Below are 24,672 nucleotides of genomic sequence, written 5' to 3'. Positions count from 1 at the left end.
GTCGTCCCGGACGCAGATACGACTCGCGACTTACTTGCAGGATTCGATTATTTGTTTAGCGGTCTTGTCGATCGAAAATTCCACCTCTTTCGGAGGCTGCTAGGAAACGTTATCTGTAGGTTCGGCTCTGATACACGCGTCATCTTTGAATTCTGAAAGACGAAGCGAACAACGGACCAAGTTGCACCATTTTCCCACTGTGCAGTGTGCAATTTCACTCCTTTTATTACACTTACGGTAACAAACGACCGCAGCAGCCTTGGATGAACCACTTTTTTGTTCAACACTCGACGACGGATTGTGACGTGCGGTATATCAAGACTGCCAGTCGCAACAGCGGTCGCCACCAAGATGGTTGTTCTTCCAAATCTAATAGCTCTCGCAGTGTATTATAAATTCTTCTAACGATTATGCGCCTTTTTCATCTCTACGAAGATCAATGTCAACGCATCGGCCGCTAATTTGAGAACATAATTATTTCAATACGTAATCAGGTCTGGAAAATGTAATCTCGTCAAGAAGTTATCTGCTTACCCGGCTGATCGGATTTATGGGCGGCGAGTAAATCTAATAAACAGGTTTTTTTCTCGTTTTTGTCGAACCAACACGAACAATCGCTAAGAATATATAATTATCGAAGAAATCTCGGGCTGAAATCTATTATCAACAACGCAACAGTTATCCATTAGAGGTCAATTAATGCAGTCGTACTAAAATTAATCGCCGATCGATATTCGTCAAGTACGTACTACGCACCTGAATTCCCTTCGGGAAAGTAGCAGAGAACATAAGGGTTTATCGTTCGCCAATTTTTGGCATCGAGTGTCTTTCGACGATTTTTCTGATCTGCGGTTTGAAACCCATGTTTAATATACTGTCTGTTTCGTCCAGCATCAAAATCTGTCGGGCATAAAAGGTACAATAATTTAAGTGATCAGCGACTCATTAACGCAAATTTATAGAAAGTTTGACACTAATTTACCGAGAATTAGCGTAACCTAGAATGAAATAAACGTATAGTCAAAAATTGTCTTTAAATTTTCTACCTACATTTATTTTCGAATACTTCGGTGTATCAGCGAACGGAAAATATCGATAATATCGACAGTCGAATGAAAGGTACTCTGAAGCAGTCAAGGAGCGCCGACAGCGTCGATCTGCAGCGAATCTGAAAAAGAAAAAAATCCATGACATAGGGCGAAAGTTTACAGAACGAAGAGCAGTTGAAAACTTCCCCTAAATCCGACTCCAAAAAGGACGACAGTTCGTCTTATTCATGATCCGAAGATTCCATTAATTCCAACGAAGACAGAATGACTCCTCCGCCGCCGGAAGCAGATAAATTCAAAATCTGACCAAACGCGTTGAAAATCAAAGTTCGTTACATGTAATTCAACCGGTCCATTTGTTTGAGTAGATTGATTGATTGTAGCTTGATTTGTATAAATAGGATGAAAATACCTCTGTACGAATAGGAAAGAGTGTACCGAAATTAAATATTAATTTCTTTCATCCAGATTTAAAATAGTACCTATCAATAATCGTTTACGTACCTTATTCATATCCAAGTCCAACGGATTAACAGGTACAGCTGCATTCCTTTTCAATATCGTTATCTGCGGTAACCCGTTCTTTTGCATTTCGATATACGAATTTGGCTGACACTGCGCACCTGCCATCAAATTACTTTCATTCTCCCAAAATCGATCAAAGTTTTCCGTTGAAAAAATAAACATTCGTCAATCGCGTTATCGTAACAGCGAAAAAAAGAGAAAAACAAAGTATTCTTACGTTGGGCCATCACATACGGATCTTGAGGCAAACACTTGGCAGTAACGTCGCAAGCAGCCAAAACTTGTCCACCACCTTCCATCGTATACTTCTAAATTCAATGAACGGTATCAAAACAATTCGAAACTTCCATGTGGTAAATTATTAGGATGAGGGAAATTCTCTTGAATTGTATAAGGAACAGTGTAGTTATCGCTACGTTGACCGTTTCACGAAGCTGGTCTTTCGTACCGTAAGAAATTCCTGATGGATAAAAATACGAACACGCGTTACTCAACACATAAATAAAACTGTAAAATACTCGTAATCCTGCTTGAGTGGAACTTATTTATACCTCTGATCATTGATCGGATATTTGGGAACGATAAGAAAATTCTCGTTATTCGGACAATGATACATTTTCTGGTTAGGCACAATGTGATCGAAGTTTCCGCAAATGTTATTCTTTTTCCCTACTGAAAAACAAACAAACAACAAAATAACATGAATACATACAATTGGTGGAAAAATTAATAAATTTTTCAAAAACTCGTTTCTTATTCATACGCTTTTGAGCTCCAGAAAAACAATCCAACCATTATGGATAAGTTTCACTCGTGAAAAAAAAATAAAACTCACTTAATTTAATATGTAAGTAAAACTAATCACGCGGTATTTTGGAATTTAAAACGCGGTCGCAAATGCATTTTAAAAAGTTCAACAGTCGACTTGACACGTATTAGTAATTCTTCTTTGTTAACTCTTGAGCAGGTTGCGGCATTACTGAATATTTCGATTCTTTTTTTCCCTTCGAGGTTTCGAAATTGTGCGCAATTTCGTAAATTACATTTTTACAATTTTAGCTAACAGTGAGTCACGCAAATTCTCACGTCCATGCTTACACGGGAATGTTATTCATAAAAAAAACATTGAACATTGACCCACCCCGTACTTGACCTTCATAATATACGTATTTTCGAAACATGCGTAACAAAAACCGAAAAAAACCAAACACAATCTGAATGACCAATTTTCATTCAATCCCTTCACCTGATAGGTATCCTACAAAATACGACTTTTATTTTATAATTGCATTCTTTCGAAACTTACCTAGTAGCAAATTCCATTGCTGAAAAACTTATGGTAGCAGTTTGATTGGTTATCATTCCAACACGACCACCGCAGTTTTCCGAAAAACGTTTCAGCTTGTTGCGAATTTTCGCAGGGTCATATCCTATAGTTAAGTTGGTCACTAAAACCTCTACAGGGTTGTTAATTTGTAACTAAAACAGAAGACAAAAATCAAGAAAAGGTAATTACAAGAAATAAAGAAACATACTTGTATACCACAGATAGTTATTCAAGTATGTAGGCCAAGTTTCACACTCACATTATCAGAACCTCTGAGAGGTAAAGTTTCGACCGACCTGGAATAATTATGGTGCTCATAAGCGCGTAAAATAAGGGACTGGGAACACAAATCGTTATGCAAAAGAACAGCGAGGATTTTTTTCCCCGCAAATAGAATAAAACGTTGCTGTACGAACAGGAAAGACAATTCCGGATTTAAAACAATACCTATCAATAATCATTTACGAACCTTACTCATATCCAACGGATTAACAAGTCCAACCAGCTCCATTCCTTTAAACCATTCTTCTGCATTTCGGTATACGAATTTGGCAGCTGACACTGCGCACCTGCCATCAAATTACTTTCATTCCGCCAAAATCGACCGAATTTTTCCGCTGAAAAAAATACACATTCCTCAAATTAAAATTTCGCGATTTTCACTAACTGTTCGGCGTATCTTGAAAAAACACGATAAATAACGCACATTTAATTTAGTTTGCCATAGAAAACAGCAAAAATTCGCAAAAAAAAATCAACTCTTAACTTCGTACCAAAATCCACAGGATGTACTTAACTTACTTAACTTACAGTTTACACTGTACACTCTAACGTCACGAACGCACAGTTTGAGTTTACTAATGTCTACTACTACACTACTACTATTGATAAAGTGATGTACGATCGGTAGGCAAAGCGATATTCTCCCCCCCCCCCCTCCAACGATTCACAAGATAAGAAAAACCAGTCGCTTATCGTAGGCATGTTATCGGCGTCAAACACGAATCTCAAAAACTCACCACAGTAACCACTGAAACCAAAAAAACAAACTTCTTGCTTTTTTCTTGCCCTGCTTTCAAACATGAACTTTTGTACCCCTCCTCATATTCACGGAAAGATGATCTTTGTTCTTTGCTACCGATTCCCCCTCAAAAAAGTATTTTTTCGAAAATTTATGGATTAAGTCATGTTATTTGGGGAGGGAGAAGGACGTATCATCACAAATGCCATTTTAGTCTACAAATTCAAAATTAATTGAATTATGCTGAACATCAGTGACGTTTACAGGATGAAATCACAGGAGGGAGTTTATATTTATTTTTATTTGTGATGGAGGGAGAGGAGAGCAAAACCAGATGTTTCGAAATGAAAAATCGACATTTCAGGTATTTTTTCGAAAACCCTCTATAGTGAATGATTATTTTATCGAAACGAAGGTAAAAATACTGCTGAAACGAAAATTTTTCAAACGAATTGGTCCAAATAACGAAAAAACGATAATTTTGTATGTTTTACCTATTTTAAATTTTCACCCGAGCACAATAGTATCATAAAATATAAATTTTGAACAGCTAGTGGTTCAGCTGAGGAAATATGAAAAATTCGCACTTTTCAAATGGTTTGGGTATTACGAGATAAAAATCAGCGTCTGCTATTGCAGTTGTGATCGAGTAGGTAGTATGTACGACGTACGTGAAAGTACATATGATTAGGACAGCACTGATGCACCCTAAATTGTGCAATATTATTGAACCAGACATCAAAGCTGCGTTGACTGATAACGAGCAGAAGCTACATTCCAGATTTAATGAAAATCCGTTCAGCCAATCCATGTACGTTTGAATGTAACTTGAAACATTTTTTTTTACCAAAGTGACTAAAAAAAAAGCCGATTAGCCACCAATAAATTCGCAAATTTTCATCGTACAAACAAAAATTGTCCATGAAAGCTTCACGTTCACGCGGTCCTTTTGACGTAGAAGTACACAATCGAAAGTGAAGGGATGATTTTGACGGTTATGAAAAATCAACAAACTTGAATACCCCTTAAGCGGTGACTTGATTTTATGCTGACATCGTTTAGGAAACCTCCGGGTGCTGACATGAACCCGGAGGTTTCCTCAGTTAAGTCAGCTCTCAAGGGATACGTTAGATCAGACATTCATTTTGTCACTTGTTTTTTGGGGGTACACGAAAGAGTAGAATTTTGGGCACAAATATTGCGTTGGGTGACATCTATCAATAGAAACTTATGCACCATGTCCCAACTCCCAAGTAAAACCAAAAGACGATAGGTAGGTGCCTTTTTGGGCACGATTTTGGCAGCATTTTAATCAAATTTTAAATCAAGTTTCATAAGTTTTGATCATCATTCATAGACTTTGTTATATATTTTCGTGTTTTTATATAATTTCAACTATTTTTGTCATTCATATATGTGCATACTTAATGACATCCAAACCAAAATCGTCAAACAGTAGGTCATGACAAGATCGGCCAAAAAATACCGTTTGCCGAAATTGTCAACAAATTACTTTTTTTTTAGCTAAAATTGTCAGATAGTCAATTTTCGGCGAATTGACGAAACGTTGTGAAAAGTCCTGCGTAGGTCTTCAAGAATATTTATGGAAAGTCCCATAAACGTAACTTACAAGGGAACTACCTGAACCGGCAGAAACGAAAATGAATGAATCAAAGCTAGATCGAAAGGAGACCACCTCAGGACCCCAAATCCAAAATTTGAAGTGCTGAAGTTGATTTCTAGATTTTTGGTGAATTTTTGAAAATTGAAAAATCCGAAAAATTATTAATTAATACCAAAAATAGAAAATATTGATGAAAAATGGAATTTTCTCGGGAAGTGGCTCAGATGGTGTCCCTAACTCATTTACGGCTATCGAACTTCGTAAAACCTCAATTCCAGTCATTCTGGAGCCTCCAGCGATTTTTTATCATTTCTCCAGAATCTTGAAATTGCTGTGGAACGGCTAAAAATAAACTTTAGCACAAATAACTTTATTTGGGGCCTATGTGGGTTGCCTTTAACCATTTTTTGCGGTTGTCGCGAAAATCGGCGTCTGCCGGTTCAGATGTGTGTTTTTGACCACTGGAAAAAATGACAAAATTTGAAAATGTTGAATATTCCATCTTTTGCGATGCTACCTATCCGAAATCGAGCTCTGACCTATTCTCAACGTTCCGAATAGGTGAAACCTCCATTTCGACCATTCTAGAGCCTCCAGCGATTTTTTATCATTTCTCCAGAAACTTGAAATTGCAAAATTGCTGTGGAACGGCTAAAAATAAACTTTAGCACAAATAACTTTACTTGGGGCCTATGTGGGATTTTCGACGTTCCGAATAGGCAAAACCTCCATTTCAACCATTCTGGAGCATCCATTAAAATTTTCAAATTTTGTCATTTTTTTCCAGTGGCCAAAAATATACATCTGAACCGGCAGACGCCGATTTTCGCGACAACCGCAAAAAATGGTTAAAGGCAACCCACATAGGCCCCAAATAAAGTTATTTGTGCTAAAGTTTATTTTTAGCCGTTCCACAGCAATTTCAAGATTCTGGAGAAATGATAAAAAATCGCTGGAGGCTCCAGAATGACTGGAATTGAGGTTTTACGAAGTTCGATAGCCGTAAATGAGTTAGGGACACCATCTGAGCCACTTCCCGAGAAAATTCCATTTTTCATCAATATTTTCTATTTTTGGTATTAATTAATAATTTTTCGGATTTTTCAATTTTCAAAAATTCACCAAAAATCTAGAAATCAACTTCAGCACTTCAAATTTTGGATTTGGGGTCCTGAGGTGGTCTCCTTTCGAACTAGCTTTGATTCGTTCATTTTCGTTTCTGCCGGTTCAGGTAGTTCCCTTGTTAGCCCTTGAGCGCTGACTTAAGCAAATGCTGACATCGCTGAGGAAACCTCCGAGTCCAACGCGGAGGTTTCCTCAGTTATGTCAGCTCAGGCTCTGAAGAGTGTAAATGAAAATTATTTAAACTGATCGTAAAATGTCTAGAAAATATTTTCAAAATTATTTTAAAAATATGAAAATTTTTTTCGAAAATTACGAAAAAATTGAATCAGAAAACTATCACGAAAACATTAAGGAGTATTCATCAGAGTTGAAGAGAAGAGAAGAGAAGAGAAGAGTATATTACAATTTCGGCTCGGCGAGTCAAATATTATGTCCGTTTTTGGTTAAACCTTTTTTGCATAGTTCATTTTTTTAAAAGAGAATGCTTTCTTTTGCAAATATATCGAAAACTGAACCTCGTAGAAAAAAACTAAAGACATTATGTCGATTGGAAATTTATTTCATTTTCGGCCCAGGTAAACATAGAGCATTTTCGTAGCATGCACAGAGGGCGGAAAACTTATACTTTCGTAGCGTGTATAATGAAAAACAGTTTTCCCGTTCAAAACTTTTTCTTCTCTTTTGTGTAACACATGTATAAAATGATAGAAAAGTGTGAATGCTTAAAACATGTTTCAAACTACGTTAAACGAGTTGAAAACGCAAAAACAAATTTAAAACAAAATCCACAATTTTAGTGATGTGATAAGTCAACTTTTCAACCCTGCAACTTTGGTCAGAGAGAAGAAACGGAAAACGCTGTAGCCCGAGCGATGTGAGGTGGTAGTGGAGGCAAATAAGAAAAGAAAAAAACATTTTTGGCTACCCAAGCTTTTATGATGAAAAATTGTCAGGGGTGGTCCCACGAATAATTCCTGAGAACTACCACCCCACAGACCCCCGGCTAATTATTTTATGGGGGGTTGAACCCCCCCAAAATTGGTTTTTTGCAGTTTTATTCTCAGGGGTTGATTTTACGTCAAAAATAGCTTTAGTTTTGTGTTCTGCGTCAAATTTCCGATCTATTGATATATCAACTGTCTTTCTGCCCCTGAGGGGGGTGGAGCTGGAACCATTCGAATGTGAGGGGTTTTCTAAAAAACTCCAAAATGCTATCGGCGCATAAGAGGGGTTAAATGGCCGCCGAGAGCGTTCGGGTTGATACTAGCATGGAAGGTGGGTACTATCGAGAAACTACCACGTGAAAAATTTCAGATCCACACCACCTCCCCTTTTTGGGGAACCCCCCTTTTCTGAAATTTCAATAGCACTTTTCTCAGCCCCATTCCAACCGATTTTGAATATTTTTCAGCATGTAATGTATACCCTTGGTAGGAATCCCCACAAAAATTTTCAACCCCCTCCCCTCATATTTACCTCTCAAAATAGCGTTTTTCAACTTATTTTATGTTTCTTAACAATAGTAAAAATTGAGGGGTCTAAGTGCTTTGGAAGGGGCTAGATGAGTGTAGCAAAAAATCTGACGTCATATTCGTGCTCAGCGGTATCGAATCATAAGACAACGACACCCTACTTATTAATATCTAGTTATTTTCCCCAAAATTCCCATTTTACCCCCAAACCTCGCAAAGACACATTTTACGCCGTTTTGAGGGGTAAATATGAGGGGAGGGGGTTGAAAATTTTTGTGGGGATACCTACCAAGAGTATACATTACATACTGAAAAATTTTCAAAATCGGCCAAAATGGAACTCAGAAAAGTGCTATTGAAATTTCAGAAAAGGGGGGTTCCCCAGAAAGGGGAGGTGGTGTGGATCTGAAATTTTTCACGTGATAGTTTCTCGATAGTACCCACCTTCCATGCTAGTATCTACCCGAACGCTCTCGGCGGTCATTTAACCCCTCTTATGCGCCGATAGCATTTTGGAGTTTTTTAGAAAACCCCTCACATTCGAATGGTTCCAGCTCCACCCCCCTTAGGGGCAGAAAGGCAGTTGATATATCAATAGATCGGAAATTTGACGTAGAACACAAAACTAAAGCTATTTTTAACGTAAAATCAACCCCTGAGGATAAAACTGCAAAAAACCAATTTTGGGGGGTTCAACCCCCCATAAAAAAATTAGCCGGGGGTCTGTGGGGTGGTAGTTCTCAGGAATTATTCGGGGGACCATACCTGACAATTTTTCATCATAAAAGCTTGGGTAGCCAAAAATGTTTTTTTTATTCAAATATTATGCTAATTTGCCTCCACTATGGAGGACGAAAGCAGTGAAAAATTGATTGTAATTCGAAACGTACATCAATCTTGAATTATTTCAAAAGATGCAAAAATGTGGTTTTCATTGCTATATCATTTTCAGTTTTCAGGAAATTGTAAAGCTTCCTTTATAGTGGCGATAAGCTGGCAATAGAAAATTTCTACAGAAAATCGTGGAATTTTTTCAAACTCAATTTTAAGTACTTTTGAACCTCTAAACTAGTAAAATAATAACATTTCTTATAAATTCTGATGATTATTCACTTTAATAAAAAGTTTTCAATCTTCATCTCATTCATCACTTTTCTATGGAAAAGTTGAAAAATTTTGACTTTTCCATAGAAAATTGATAAAATTCCACAGCCAGTATAAATGCTTCCATTTGAATGTACACATTTGTCTTTTCTGTAGAAAAATTCCACGGCCACTATAAAGGAAGCTTAATAGGTATTAAAAACACACACACAATTTTAGCAAAAATTGGAAATTATTGTTTTCGAATAGCGGCGAAAAATAGGACATTTTTTGATACTTCAGCAGAAGTTGTGACCTCCTGACATCCAATAGCTTTTTCACATAATACTACCCCAAGAGGACTGACATAACTGTGGAAACCTCCGGGTTGTAACCCGGAGGCTTCCACAATGGTGTCAGTTTAAACATATGTCAGTCCTCTTGGATTAATGCAGGCCCGTAGCCAGCGTATAGGGTTAGCCGGGGCAGGCTGTTTGCCCCGGGTAGCAAAATCCAAAACATAAAAAAAACACGTTTGCCCCGACCAGCAACATCAGAAAAAAAAATCAGAAAGTGCAAAAACCCAACTCAACAACGTAAAATTATTTTCACGTTCATGAAATGGCTAAACCAGCATGAATTGCATTCTTGCATTTGATAGCTTGATGGCTCGCTCAATGAGTTCACTAAATTTAAAATCAAAAATTTGATAATTTAATAGAGCAGGAAAATAACGTAAAAAAGCGAGGACGAAAAGGAAAAAATTGGCACATAAATTTTTTCTTCGGGAATGTGTTCAGATGAACCCCCTGAACTACCAAAAAAAACCCGCGCCTTCTACCCCTGGAGCTAACTTTTTTAGGGGGCTAAAACCGGTTTCGATTCACGTTTTTTGCGATTTACTCGGAAAATATTAGGTTTACGATAAAAAATACCATGACAAAAAATGTTCCCCTTTAAATTCTCGACAATTTGATACTACGCTCGATACCCATATCTCAAAAGGGGTGTCTGAAAAAAGGGGTGGAAAGAGAAGGTGTTTCAAAAAAAGGCAGTTCAATAAATTGATCAAAGTTACCACTTTATATCATTCGTTTTCGCTCAAAATTTTTTTACAATGTCTACTCACTCAACTATTAATTACACCACCATTCATTGGTCTTCAATCCTCCCCGGGGGTTGGTGTGGGGTGCTTGATTTTTCAAGTAACACACAACTGAATCATATATTTGAAAAACGAATCTGGACAGGCGATGTGTCGTATAGTATGTTTTTGAGGTCGCTGAATACGAATACGAACTTATTTTTTGGGTCCAACCCCTCAAAGTCCCTCTGTGCCCCAAAAAGAGGGTTAAAATTTTGAAAAATCGTGAAAAGTCGAGTGATATATCGAATGGTATGTTTCCGAGGTCGCTGAGTACGAATATGAACTTACTTTTTGGGTCCCACCCCCTAATGTCTCTATGTTCTCCAAAAAAGGATCAAATTTTGAAAAATCATGAAATGTCGTGTGATTCATCAAATCGTATGTTTCGGGATTCTATTTTGAAATATTTTATCAATTTATGAGTTTTTCCAACAAAAAAAAAACGATATAAATAATCAATTCCATTAAAATTTCCAAAATTAATAATCCGAGTGGCATATACCTAAGCGAAATTTACAAATAGAAATTAGTTGGATGGTTATACATTTTATTTCGACGAAATTCGACAAAACTGTAAAAGTCTCAGTTCTATTTTATTTTCTGTTAAAAAGTAATCAACAACTGGTAGGTGAGTGAACGTTTTAAAAACAAATCTTGAGATGTGAAATGTTTTCTTTGCAAAATGAGCGTTCAAACTTTTTGAATAGCAATCCCGGTATAATACCCGCTTGGTAATACCTCTACCTCGGCCCTCCTCCCTCCGAAAGTTACTCCAATTAGTGTTTTTGAGATGAATTTTCAGAATTATTTCTAAAATAATGGTGAGAATCTTTAAAAAAAAAGATCACACCATGTTTTGTCGTTAACTTTTTTGGGACGGAGAACCATTGTGCTTTGGATTCTAAAAATTTGTGTTCAGCAATCTTGAAAACATACTATTCGATATACTCGTATTACATGATTTTCAGCGACTTTTCAAAATTTTATCCTCTTTAGAAGGGCGTAAATGGATTTTGAAGAACTCTCAGCAGAAAATGAGTTCATATTCGTATTCAGCGACCTCGAAAACATACGATTTGATGAATCACACGACATTTCATGATTTTTCAAAATTTGATCCTTTTTTGGGGAACATAGAGACATTAGGGGGTGGGACCCAAAAAGTAAGTTCATATTCGTACTCAGCGACCTCGGAAACATACCATTTGATATATCACTCGACTTTTTGATGATTTTTTGAAATTTTAGCCCCCTTGATGGGGCACAGAAGAACATTGGGGGGTGGGACCCAAAAAGTAAGTTCATATTCGTACTCAGCGACCTCGGAAACATACCATTCGATATATCACTCGACTTTTCACGATTTTTCAAAATTTTAACCCCCTTTTTGGGGCACAGAGGGGCTTTGAGGGGTTGGACCCAAAAAATAAGTTCGTATTCGTATTCAGCGACCTCAAAAACATACTATTCGATACATCGCATGTCCAGATTCGTTTTTCAAATATATGATTCAGTTGTGTGTTACTTGAAAAATCAAGCACCCCACACCAACCCCCGGGGAGGATTGAAGACCAATCAATGGTGGTGTAATTAATAGTTGAGTGAGTAGACATTGTAAAAAAATTTTGAGCGAAAACGAATGATATAAAGTGGTAACTTTGATAAATTTATTGAACTGCCTTTTTTTGAAACACCTTCTCTTTCCACCCCTTTTTTCAGACACCCCTTTTGAGATATGGGTATCGAGCGTAGTATCAAATTGTCGAGAATTTAAAGGGGAACATTTTTTGTCATGGTATTTTATCGTAAACCTAATATTTTCCGAGTAAATCGCAAAAAAACGTGAATCGAAACCGGTTTTAGCCCCCCAAAAAAGTTAGCTCCAGGGGTAGAAGGCGCGGGTTTTTTTTGGTAGTTCAGGGGGTTCATCTGAACACATTCCCGAAGAAAAAATTCATGTGCCAATTTTTTCCTTTTTAAACCCGCTATTTGCCCGCTCTATAAGTAAAAATGAGTAATTTGTGAAGATAAGAAATCCAGTACATCTTTTTGCAATTTTTTTCGAAAAGTGAGATTTCCACTTTGTGCAATTTATGGCAGTTTTACGTGAAAAATTGAGACTTTTGTACTGCGAAAAGGCTAAAATTTTCAGCAATAGGGAAGACTTATGGACATTTTTTAGGAAAAAATGAAAATTTTTGTAATTTTTGCGAAAAACCGAGAATTTTGACCATTTTAAGCAAGAAGCAAGATTGACTATTTTTGAGGAAAAGCACGAATTTTTGGCAATCATTGGCCAAAAAAAGGATTATTTTTTTCGTAACCTCGTTTGAAAATGGGAGAAATTTCTTGGTCATTGACATTTTTTTTGAGCAAAAAAGCGGAATATTTTAGGTAATTTTTAGGAAGGGGAAATGGATACTTCTTGAATTCTTTTACCAAAAAGTAACAATTTTTTGCAAGAAATGAGGCTATTTTTGGAAATGTTGACAAAAGGTGAGATTTTTAGCTATTTTTGGCGATAAAAGTGTATGTTCATTGTTCAAGTATAGGTTAACTTTCTCAGATTATTCACTTATGAATATTACTAGGTAGCATTTTTTTCTCATCAAGATAGATACAAAAATTGAATTTTTGAAATTAAAAAAAAAATATTTTGAGAAACCAAAAAATGTGATCAAGTACGAGTCCTGAGCGAGGGCAAAAGTTTGTTTTGAGAAGTAAAGTTTTTTCAGGTGAAAAGCGCGTTTTTTGGCTTAACATTTCTTTAAAAATTTGAATGATAAGCATATTTTTTCAATGTTGTTTGGACGTGAGTCAAATTTGACTATTTTACCTTATGAAAAAATTAAAACAGAAACAGTCACTGCTGAAGAATTATGTACTACGAGATTTTCACAGTAAATTGCGCCAATTACAGCTGTGTATTAGCCTCAAACGCAGCATTATGCATTATGTATAATCTTTTTCTGAAATACACACTCATTTTGTTCATTTCTTTTCAAAAAGTTGTTTTGAAATAACAGATGTTTGAAGGGGGGGGGGGGGGTTAAAAGGGGTATGTTTCATAGATGTTTGAGCCTCAAAAAGTGCTGCCCCAGCTAATAGTTCCTTCGCCCCAGCTACAGCCAGATTCTGGCTACGGGCCTGGATTAATGTATAAGTAGGCATCACTCATGTTGTAAAATCAATTTCCTTAAGCTAACCTACATTTTTCTTTCAATTTCAGATACCGGAACACTTATGAACACGTTTTCTAGGATGAAATTCGACGCTCAACATTTTTTGTTCCCTACATTTTTCACATATTTCGCATAATTTTGCAAAAAAACGCGAAAAACGCGTATTTTTCAGATTTTTTTGCCAATATGAGCCTTTTGCAGGCAAAATTTCAATTTCATGGATTAGTAGGAAGATAGTACTTGTAAAAAGACACATTTTGGCGAAAACTGCTTTTGTGTAGTACCCTTCAGTTCGGAGCTGTGGCGCTTCAAAGTTTTCTTTTGTCAATTTTACCCCCACCACTACGATACAAAATTTTGAAAAAAAGCATGTCGATATGTCCACTGTTCCCCTACACATTCCGTGTGGTACCAGAATCCCCCCCCTACTCATGGATACCGAATTTTTCGCGCTAAAAACGCGTTTTTTTGGCTATACTGACCAAGAGGGGTGGGTTGGGGGGCGGAAATTCCGGTCGAAAATTTTTATTGGAGGTACCCAACAATAATCCATCATAGGGCCATTTCACCTATCTTAACCGGGAATACCCTTTAAAGCAGTATGTATCAAATTTTTCGAAATTTTACAGATGATCTCTTTTTTCAACACTTAAAAGTTGACTTAAACTTAAGTCCCGTAATCGTTGACATGGCGGCTCTAGCCGCCATGTCTTCAAAAAAATTCAGGCTGGCGGCTGTCAGCCGCCATGTCAACGATTACGTGTTAAATTACGAGCACTGATAAAACATTTAGTTGGTATCATAACAGCTGTGTCGATAACAATAATTTCCATCCAACACACGCTAACGTTTCCAAGAATTATTCTAGCAATTCGACTTTCGAGTTAGCAGTGAAGGATTGTTCGGCGACTGACTGGCGCCGATATCCTCGAACGGTTGGTTGAAGTGAAGCGCTGTTGCCAGAAGCCAGATGTAAGATTTGTCAGTTTTTGGCAAAAATCAAAGCATTCGGGTGATGAAAAAATGGATCCTTTTTTGGGAATTTTTTATTTGTACAACTACACTATCGCGTATTCCATTTCTGACTAATTCAAAAAATAAAAAGTCATCGCAGTTGCGAGTACGTGCGATTGCGTCAAAAGCGCGCGTATTCCTTGCAGTGTAACTTGTTCCTTCGACTTTGACTGCAGTTGACCTCAAATCTGCGCCGTTCCTCAAAAATTCCAATCACTGCATTTTTTTTTCGTGTTCGTTTCCTTATACTTTACTGCTGTTGAGTCTGGTTGTGCAGCCTAAATTTTTGGATGCAATTTTTAAAACGCGTTCTCAATATGGTATTTTTCGACCCAAAATCTTCAGAAAAAATTACCCAAAAATGACGAAAAAACAAAACAAAACTCAACGAAAATTTCAACAGCAGTTTTTTCAAAAAGCACAGAAAATAACATCGAAATTCGAATAAAAACCAGTTTGAAAAAAAAACTAGCAAAAGCTCAAAACAGATAATTATCAACATTTCGAAAGTGAACTATATTCGTAGATCAAAATGCAAAAAGAAAGCATGAAAAAAAATTGGATTCCGGAAACATAATGGAAACCACTGACAAAATTGCAAAATTGAAAGAAGAGGGGGAAGTCTATGTAAACTGGGAGGAACGAAATTTAATCTTTTATTCAAAATCTTATCAAAAAATCAAATCGCAAAATAGCAGAAATGTTGACATGAGCGAGGATTTGACGAAAAAAAAATTATTCGAGTGTTGAGTAATAATAAGTGAACAATGATTTGTAAAAAGAATTCCATAAATGAATCGGTGAGAACAGAAAGGGGCTAAGTCCATTTTCGCAGTTTTCAGGAATAACAAAAAACTGATTTATTCGGAAATCTAAAATTTCGAAAACTTCACAAAAATTTACACAAAAAAAAACAAAAATTCTTTGAAAATTGGCTACAAATTTGGAAAATAAAATCCATGAGAATTCAAAAGAATAAAACTTGAAAAAAGACGTTGGATTAATTTTTGTCTTGTAAAAACATCGTTGCTTTTATCATCGTAATTTCGTTCTTTTTTTCCCTTCAAAGGTTTGAAATGGTGCGTAATTTTGAATATTACATTTACAACTTTACCTAACAGTGAGTGAGTCACTCAAATTTTCACGTCCATGCTTGTAAAATATACACAAGTTATTTCTTATTACACGGAGACAATATTCAGAAAAACATAAAAAATTGACCCACCCCGTACTTGACCTTCATAACATACATATTTTCGAAACACGCGTAACAAAACCCGATAGCTGCTATCAATGCAAAAAAAATTCTAAATAACCAATGATTATTCAATCCCACATATCCTACAGAATATGACTTTGATATTTTATAGTTTTATTTTTTTCGAAACTTATACCTACTAGCGAATTCCATCGATGGAAAACGTATGGTAATACATAAGTAGTTAGATGGGTAAGAATTCCAATACGACCATAGCAGTTTTCCGAAAGACGTTTGATCTTGTTGCGAATTTTCGCAGGGTTATATCGCATCTCGGGAGTAATAAGGTCACATCTCAAAAAAATTGATTTTGATGTTTTTACATTTTTGGGGTCTATTTGACCCCCCTCAACCAAAAATTACACTTTGAGTTGGGTACATTATCTAGATCTTGTGAAAAACGCAAATGGCCTAACTCAAAATCTCAACAACATTGCAAGTTGTTTGGAGTTATAAGGGTACATCTCAGAATACTCCACCTTTTTTGAGCAAATTTTGTATGTACAAAGTGTTAACAAATAGTTTTGATTGTTTTGAATGTTTGTCAGTTAGAAATAGTCACAAGGAGTGCATTTTTTATTGGTTTGTACCAAATGGAAATTTTTTTAAAAATTGATAACTTTTCAGAAAAATGAATTTGCACATATCATGAAATTTTAGTTTTTTGAGAAAAACTCAAAAACTAAGCACTCTAAAAAAAAACTAACGACATTACGTCGATTGGAAATTTAATTCTCTACAACTTTGAGATCATGGAAATTTTTTTTGGACGCTTCCTTTCGCCTCCACATCAACTTTAATGAAAGGTTATAACTCAAAATGTTTTCCAAACATTGAAATATTTCCTCTTTAAGATTTTATTTTTCAAAGTGTTCTTATGCTAAATGAAGGTAGGATACCAGATCTTTAAAATGAGGTGCTATTCATTCCTCACAATTAATTATAAGTTGATAAAAATAATGAATCAAGTTTTTTAAAAAAAAGAAAATCACTCTCCTGTAAAACTTCACTTTTTTAGATGTGACCTTATTACTCCCGAGGTGCGATATCCTATCGTTAAGTTGGTCATTAAAACCTCTACAGGATTGCTATTTTGTGACTGAAATTTAAGAAAAAAATCAAGAAAAAGTAATTACAAGAAATAAAAAAACATACTCAGGGGTGGATGGGGCACTTTAAAGTTACTGGGATTTGGCGCCGGTGCTGATGCGACGCCAGGTTTTTTGGGGCGAAGATTGGGGGAAGGGGGGGGATTGTGACAAAGAAAAAAGATCATGTATTTTTTTTTTTTTTTGAATTATTTTACCTTGCATATTTTAGCCAATGTTGTCATTTTGAGGGGGGCAAAAAATTACAAATTCGTCAACTTTTGATGGGAAAAAACGAAAAAGTTGCTGATTGTTTTTTTAAATTGAACAATTTGACGAAATTGAAATGAGTGTATTAGATTTATTTACTAAATTAAATTAGAATTTGTATGCTGAATTAAATCAACCTAAGTATGTATGTATTCGTAAAAGGATAAACAAAATTTTGAAAAATTTAGAGTTTAATAACTAAAAAAAGATGTACTTGCACCTAATTGAGTCGAATAAGTTGAATAAAATGGGTATGAAACGGTGAACATTTTGCCAGAGCGGAGCGAGGGCAAAAATTTTGGAAAATCCCAACTTGAAAGGTGTAAAAAAATGTTATTTTCGTTACTGAACCGGCAAACTTTGGAGCGGATATCACCTTGGGTCCTACTTTCGAAAGAAATACAAATTGGACCGAGCGAAGCGAGGGCGAAAGCTTTTGAACATTTTCATTTCGAGATGCCTAAAAACGAGGTTTTTTAAATGCAAGTAAGTAGTTTATTTTTTGGTTTTTTAAATTTTAGAAATACAATGATGTTTTTTTAGGAAGTTGATTTTGAAAAAGGAAACAGAACAAGCTCGAGCGAGGACGAAAGCTCTTGCAAATTTGTATTTCGAGGAGAGTCATAAAAACGATGTTTTTTCAATGTGAGGATGAAGAGTTTATTTTTCGACTTTAGAACTTGATTTTTTGGGAGAAATTTTCATCTTGATGCTGAAAAACAAAATAAAACAAGCCCGAGCGAAGCGAGGGCAAAAGCTTTCAAAAATTTGTGTTTCAAGAAGTAAAAAATAATGTTTGTACACTTTCGGCGCTGCTGCGGCGCCGAATTCGAGTCAAAATCAGCGTAAAAATTGGCACCGAAATCCAATTTTTACCGGGATTTTCCCCGGTTCCCCTTATGGCCCATCCGCCCCTGAACATACTTGTACTACAAATAGTTATTCAAGTTATCAAGTAGGTACGTACGCAAAGTTTCACACTCACATTTTTAGAACCTGTGAGCGGTGAAGTATCGACCAACTTCCAATAATGCTGCTCATTAGCCCATAAAATAAGGGAGGGAGTGGGAACACAAATCGTAATGCAAAAAGCGAATTACATGATATGCTGAAATGTCGTGCTTTTTGATGTTTTTGAAAGAAATTTCAATTCCCACCTCTTTTCGCTATTTTGTGCTGCATAATACAATTTTGCGTTTTTTGCACCGGCACCAACCCTACAATTTTATAACTTCCAATTTCAAAGCAAAGAGAGGGCAAAAGCTTCAGAAAATTAATAATAATTCAAGAAGTATAAGACCATTATTTCCTATTTTAATCCTTTTTTGTTCACTTTTCAATTTGGACAAATTAACCCTTTGGAGGTTCTCTGGGTTTTCGGGTTAGAAAATTGAAGTGCCTTCATGAGTGTGATAGGGTACCTTGCCCAATTGGCCAAACCACAAAAAAGTCGAGCTTTTGATGAAAAGTTTTATTGGAAAATGAAAGTTTCCAAAAAGCACACATGTGACATTTCCGAAAAAAAATTGAATATATGCAGAATTTTTTTTGAAAAAATGAACCAAAAACATGTGTCAAAAACATTGAACAAAAGCACTCTATCAAAAAATAAAATGAAAATTGAATTGGAAAAAAATAAAAAAACAAGGTTGAAAAAAAGTCATCTGGCAGTTCACAAATTCAGCTAGAATCAAATCTTGTTGGCAAAAATGCCTTTGTTTAAAGCATGAAGAGAAGAAAAATGTATGCCGCTAAGAGAAGATTTTTTATCAAGTCATAAAATCTTTTCGGAAATCGAGCCGAAATATGGGACAAAATTTAGCAAAATTGCAATCTTTCTGGTAGGTGGTAACTAATTATAAAAACATTTCCGCCTTTATTCACGAGATGTAGCATAGAATTTTCTTTCATTTTGAGAAAAAATGAGTATTTTATCACTTAATTGAATATTGGAATATGAAGAAGAACATAGAGAGAAATAGTGAGCAAAAACACAAATCCACAGCGTAAACAAAAATGAAAGACTGAACTCGTAGATGAATTTGGATTTTTATTTACTATTTTTACTATTTATCTTCATCTTCATCTTCATATTCCAATACTCCAATAAGTGATAAAATACTCATTTTTTCCCAAAATGAAAGAAAATTCTATGCTACATCTCGTGAATAAAGGCGGAAATGTTTTTATAATTAGTTACCACCTACCAGAAAGCTTGCAATTTTGCTAAATTTTGTCCCATATTTCGGCTCGATTTCCGAAAAGATTTTATGACTTGATAAAAAATCCTCTCTTAGCGGCATAGATTTTTCTTCTCTTCATGCTTTAAACAAAGGCATTTTTGCCAACAAGATTTGATTCTCGCTGAATTTGTGAACTGCCAGATGACTTTTTTTCAACCTTGTTTTTTTATTTTTTTCCAATTCAATTTTCATTTTATTTTTTGATAGAGTGCTTTTGTTCAATGTTTTTGACACATGTTTTTGGTTCATTTTTTCAAAAAAAATTCTGCATATATTCAATTTTTTTTCGGAAATGTCACATGTGTGCTTTTTGGAAACTTTCATTTTCCAATAAAACTTTTCATCAAAAGCTCGACTTTTTTGTGGTTTGGCCAATTGGGCAAGGTACCCTATCACACTCATTAAGGCACTTCGATTTTCTAACCCAAAAACCTAGAGAACCTCCAAATGGTTAAAGATTTGTGAAGTATTTGTGTACAAAGTATTTTTTAATTCCGATCAAAATTATTTAAAAAAACTATACAAATGAACCCATTAATGAATTTTTTCATTTTTTCACTACCTTTTTGACCTGTTAGATACCGACACCCTCTCGAATCGAAGATTCTGATACACGTTTTAATTTTAACAAGTGCAAACTTGTTGAAATTGATAATTTAGTAGATACTTTCCTATGTATAACCCCTAAGAGAGCGCTAAATAAAAAACAAGTACATGATTTCAAAAATCAACCAAGTAGCATTTGACCCATAAGACATTTGACCCATGAAATTATCAGCACACGTTGCTCAAACTGAGTAGCTACTTTGTACTAACATAGCTATCACGTGTTTTTTAATAAGAGTGACTTCGATAAGTAAATAATTATTAAAGATTCACATAAATTTGAACATTCTGTTATTGTAACATAGCTATCTATCAGAAGTAATGGCGTTGCAGTTGGAGGAATTAATTTTCCAGCACCCATTGATTGGTAAGTTTTATTTTACTTAAACATATGATGAACTGAAGTATGTACTCAGTTCATAAGTAAATACATCTACATGTACTGAATTTTTTGTTTTGTAATTTCAGCTCATCTACCACCAGAAAATTATGATGCGGTCATTGTCGATCTCGCTGTCGTCGCTGATCTATATTTATGGATTGGGCACTGTACGCAACATTATAATATATTTGACGGAATTGATCCGAACACTTATATCGTAATTCGTAAGTACCCAGCATATTATGGTGTAGTTTCACTTCTCTCCTCATCACAAAATTTAAATTATTCTCATTTCAGGTGTACAGAATATACGAGTTGTTCTGATCCCGCTGAATAATCTCAATTCCGAAATAGTTTTTTACTTCAATTGGTAATAAATTACTCGAAATAACTATGTACATACGTATGTTAAAATTTAAAATAAAAGAGTGTATAAATGGTTTTAATTTCTTGCTAAATTTGTTGGACTTGAGTTCTGTGGCTGTGAGTTCATTGTCCAAATCATCAAGCGCCGGAGTCTTATCTTTAGAATGAGACCTTTCCCAGCTTGATTCATAAATTCAAATCAATCTTATGTTAAATTAAGGAAGGTCATGTCACTTAAAGTTCCGTCCAACGTACATAAGTCAAGCCGAATTTTTGAACGTCAAAAATGTTTATCCGATTGATTTCATCGAAAATGAACAGAAATTGATGCGGATGAGATCATTAATGTGCAAAATGTTCATGAAGGTGCCACAAGTTCTGAATTGGTCGAATTATAAAGTATAAATTGTCTTTCAATTTATATCCCCTCCCCCAGAATCATGGAAAAAATTACAAATAAGAAACACAATTTCAAAATATTGAACCAATTATCATCGGTATTTTAAAATATCAGCTTTATTTTCAAATTTCTCAATTTTTTTACGTCTGATGTTCATCTTTTTGCTCAATAAAACCAAAAAAAAATCAAAATAATCACCTTTGGGAAAACATACACGAAAAATGAGTAAAAAAAATCAAAAAATTGGATTTAGAAAAAAAAAGAAAAAAAATCACGGACATTTATGACTACTCTACGCACCCACCCCCAAGTAGCCTTGAAAAAATCCGTTACGCTTCAAAAATTCAGTAACGAGGTAAAAGCGCATATTTTTAAAATTTCTAACCGTCTTAGTCGACATTTACGAGGTTTCTTTTAATTTGATGTAGAATTCGTTTATCGTTTTACGATTTTTTTTTGAATTTGATGTGGAATTTGTTTATCGTTTTGAATTTTTGTTCAACGAATTATCGTTCACGTTCAAAGTATTTATAGATTTCATTTTGCATGGTAAGTACCTTTCATTAGATGTGTTCTTTTTACACGGATTTTGGCAGATTTTCGAGAATCTGGATTTTGCCATACTTAGAATTCATGAGAATCTGCTATGGTAGTAGCTTCTGAAATTGGATTTTACTTGAAAAAATAAGACTTTTGAGGTTTTTAAAGTTGACGAATAGAAAATCACTAAAGTGTTGAAATAGAAATTTTAAAAAACGGCCAAAATCCAGATTTCTCGAGAATCTGCTGTGGTAGCAGCTTTTGAAAATGGATTTCGGATTTTACTTGAAAAAATAAGACTTTTGAGGTTTTTAAAGTTGACGAATAGAAAATCACTAAAGTGTTGAAATAGAAATTTTAAAAAACGGCCAAAATCCAGATTTCTCGAGAATCTGCTGTGGTAGCAGCTTTTGAAAATGGATTTCGGATTTTACTTGGAAAAAGAAGACTTTTGAGGTTTTTAAAGTTGATGAATAGAATCTATAAAGTGTTGAAATAGAAATTTAAAAAAACGGCCAAAAAAATCCATCTCGAGAATCTGCGGTGGTAGCAGCTTTTGAAAATGGATTTTGGATTTTACTTGAAAAAAGAAGACTTTTGAGGTTTTTAAAGTTGATGAATGGAATCTATAGTGTTAAAATAGAGATTTTAAAAAACGTCCAAAATACAGATTCACGAAAATCTGCCAAAATCCGAGTAAAAAGGAACACAAATCATCTATATTCAAAAAACCTACGACGGTTTTAAAACAAACATGTAATTTGAAATCGAGTTTTTTGAAATCTCTTCGACAATAACCATCGCTGCGTTCGGAAATATTTTCTCGGTTTTAGGAATGATAATTTCAAATAATAACGCAAACTGATGTAAATTCTCATATCTTATGCAATTTTGATCGATAAATGCAGTGGTGAAAACCAAATCGAAAATTTTCACAAAATTGCAGGCAAATATAAATCAGCATACTGATGAAACCGTTTATGAAATTTCAAACGGATTTTTTTTTGAAAAGAAGAACTACTTTTTTCTTCAACCAAATTTTCAAAAAGCTGTCAACCTCCCCCCCCCCCCGTTTACAGACACACACGAAAATTAAAACACCCAACTTTATCGCAGGAAAATTCTCAAAAAATTAAATTGAAATAAATTTAATTATCTGAATGAGTAAGTACATACCTTTGAATGAATCGAGCTACTGGCACAAGCCGATTGGAAAAAATTGCCCCAAAAAATGAAAATTTCAAAAAATGCCCGAAAAATAAAAATTCAAAAATGATAAGAAAAACGTTCACCCGAAAATTAACTTTGATTATTTTAAAAAAACACAACACCACCACACCACCGAAGTCCGAAAGAATAAATAATAAGCAGCGCAAAAAAATTGCCCAAAAAATAAAAATTTCGAAATTATTGGAGAAACGAATGAAACGATTAACCGAAAATCAACTTTACAAAAACAGAACACCACCGAAGCTAATTCGGAACGAATAAACTGAGCATGTACACGAAGCAGTGGCGCAGCCGTTTATTTACCCACTAACCCAGTAGATGTAAATCAATCCCTCCTTTCCTAAATATATTTTCTGCTTCGTAATTGTAAACACCAGATGCGCAAACACCTCTATACACACACACACACAATCAAAAATAAAAACACACTAATCGACAGGCGACTGACAGACGACAGTAAACAAAACCCAAAGAGGTCATTGCGAGTGAAAATTAAATAGACTTTGTTTTTTTTTATTCATTACCTCAGTTTTGGCCTCACCTTACAAAAATCTGGCCAACGCCATCCGTGGGAGGGGGACTCTCAAAAAGATGAATTTGGACACATGGTCGGAACCACAAGTGTGTAATTTGTTCACTAAATTTCAGCTTTCCTGGAGACCTAGGTACTTACTCTTAATAATTTTTCAGTATCCTGCTCGAAATCTTCAAAAAACTGCATAATTTTTTCTAATCTTGGTGAAAATACTTGCAAGGGGGCCTCTTAAGTCACTGTCAGTACCGATTTTGCCCACTTTTTACCATTTGTCTGTTGAATATCCATAAAAAGTTATCTTCAAGGTTTCAAAGTGGGCAATGGGCAACTCTTTGAAATAAAACATGTGCAAGAGCTTACATAATTTTTCTAATTTTATTTCGGAATTCAAAAACTCACTCTCTTCACAATTTTTAAAAATTCAGTAGAGTATGTACCGACTTTGTTCAAATTTCGAAACTATTTTGAATTACATAATTTAAAACCTCGTAGGACCTAGGATTGTTGGGAAAATGTGGAAATTTTAAAGGTAGCGCATGTAGCCCTTTCAATTTGAAATCTGTATATACCTAGGTAGGTGAGTACATCAAAAAAATTGGTCCTTTTTGTATGGGGTCATTCCGCGCTAAATCGGCTGATTTTGCATGAGGGGTCCTTGATTTTTTTCAAAATCAGATCATGTTTAGTTGACAAATTGCGGGGACGGAATTTTTTTTCAAATGTTCGTCTACACATTGGTAAAAGAATATCTCAAAATTGCAAAAATTTACATTTTTCAGGTTTCTGATGGTATTTTTGTAATAAGTGCCAAACTTGTGATTTTTCTTCTCGAAAATGAAAAAAAATGTCAGTCCAATTTTTTGATATGTTATTGTGATTGTACAAGAAAAGGACTAAAACTGAGAATTTTTTCAGAATTTTCACTCTCGGACATCGTGGTTATATTTAAATTATAAGTTTTTAAATAGGTTTTTTTTCATGTTTCTGAAAGTGGCAACACAGATTTTGACATCATTCGTCGATTACCCTCTCAAAGTACTACAATTTGAAAAAAAGTTGAAAATTCATCTCACACTGATACCAAGTATTATGTAGATGTGCTGAGTAAGGATTTGGGATGCCCTTCCGTGCCCGATTTCAGCCCTCTCCACCAATCTGTATTTCAGCCCTAAAATTCCATTATTT

The 24,672-nt window shown here is 35.0% G+C and overlaps 1 protein-coding gene across 6 annotated transcripts in view; it reads right to left on the bottom strand.

Annotated features, from left to right (window-relative positions):
• The window catches only part of LOC135847859 (vigilin-like), a 35,675-nt gene that overhangs the window by 4,651 nt on the left and 6,352 nt on the right, over positions 1-24,672 (bottom strand). For 4 of the 6 annotated variants that reach the window (XR_010559260.1, XR_010559264.1, XR_010559265.1 and 1 more), the window contains exons 10-17: positions 3,161-3,518; positions 2,881-3,053; positions 2,126-2,246; positions 1,554-2,034; positions 1,051-1,463; positions 757-900; positions 535-657; positions 35-457 (exon numbers count right to left, since the gene is read on the bottom strand). The gene's annotated coding sequence lies outside the window, so the exon portion shown is untranslated. The remainder of the gene's footprint in view (positions 1-34; positions 458-534; positions 658-756; positions 901-1,050; positions 1,464-1,553; positions 2,035-2,125; positions 2,247-2,880; positions 3,054-3,160; positions 3,519-24,672) is intronic. The other 2 variants (XR_010559258.1, XR_010559254.1) reach the window with 2 other exon arrangements.

This window comes from Planococcus citri, chromosome 1 (genome assembly GCF_950023065.1).
Source record: "Planococcus citri chromosome 1, ihPlaCitr1.1, whole genome shotgun sequence".
Classification (NCBI taxonomy): domain Eukaryota; kingdom Metazoa; phylum Arthropoda; class Insecta; order Hemiptera; family Pseudococcidae; genus Planococcus; species Planococcus citri.
The sequence above is the reverse complement of the archived record's forward strand: the minus strand, read 5'-3'. Positions and strand labels throughout refer to the sequence as shown.